The 1,021-nt window shown below is 48.0% G+C and overlaps 1 protein-coding gene across 1 annotated transcript in view; it reads right to left on the reverse strand.

Annotated features, from left to right (window-relative positions):
- The window catches only part of LOC103581766 (DNA-binding protein SMUBP-2-like), a gene marked incomplete at its 3' end in the record, with an annotated part of 12,138 nt that overhangs the window by 7,371 nt on the left and 3,746 nt on the right, over positions 1–1,021 (reverse strand). The window lies entirely within an intron of this gene.

The raw sequence follows: 1,021 nt of genomic DNA on the forward strand, positions 1-1,021 counted from the left end.
TGCAACTTTCCCAGTGAGCACAGGGCCCCACACTTCAGGACTTATATTTCTGAGCTACTGAGACTCCTCAGAAGGTGAACAAATGACCACTCCACCTGAATTTAATCAACAGCTGTATTTCACCAGAGTTTCAGCTTGCTACTTTTCCATACAAATGCCATTAATTCCTCTGACTTCCTGTTTATCAACTATTCATTAATCTCTTAGGTCATTCACGCCCAACACTTATTGAATGAATATATGTTTTTACGTTTGCCTTTTCAAAATTCACAAACCACCTACGTGCCATTCAATCCTGCTCATTTAATACTGATGGCAGCACAAGGTGCCATTGTTCCAGTCTTTGGTGGGTAAGAGACTGACTCACAGCCACATAACAAGAAGTGTAAGATCTCAAACTCTGCTCAGGTCTGGCTCCAACTAGCAGTTCCTGTCATCAATTCCCCCCCACCCCCATGCCCCCATCTCATCTTCTCCAAACCCAGCCAGTATTCCAACAATTGTTGGGGCAAGAGTCTATGAAATGGAAAAACTATGTCACCAACAAAACAAGAAGGAGATTTTTATAGTGAAAAGTACAGCGCTGGTAACATTGCCTTCTCCAAGTTTCCAGGGCTGAGGTTGCTCATACAAGCATCCCAGCTGCACAATTAAGAAGCTTCCCCTTCCACCGCAGCAGCCACTGAGGAGCAGCTCTGCGCCACCCCATGCCTGTGGGCCTCAACAAAGGCCACAAGGCGACCAAGAACGCGAGAAAACCAAGGCACAGCTATCGCCACGGGCGCCTCACCAAGTGTACACAGTTCGTGCAGGACATGATGTGAGAGGTGTGTGGCTTTGCCCCATACGAGTGCCACGCCATGGAGCTGCTCAAGGTCTCCAAAGACAAACGAGCCCTCAAGTTCATCAAGAAAAGGGTGGGGACACACATCCGCACCAAGAGGAAGCGAGAGGAGCAAAGCAATGTCCTGGCCACCATGAGGAAAGTGGCTGTCAAGGCTCCCCTCTGTGTAGAATTAAA

Source organism: Galeopterus variegatus, unplaced genomic scaffold (assembly GCF_000696425.1).
Source record: "Galeopterus variegatus unplaced genomic scaffold, G_variegatus-3.0.2 Scaffold13881, whole genome shotgun sequence".
Lineage (NCBI taxonomy): Eukaryota > Metazoa > Chordata > Mammalia > Dermoptera > Cynocephalidae > Galeopterus > Galeopterus variegatus.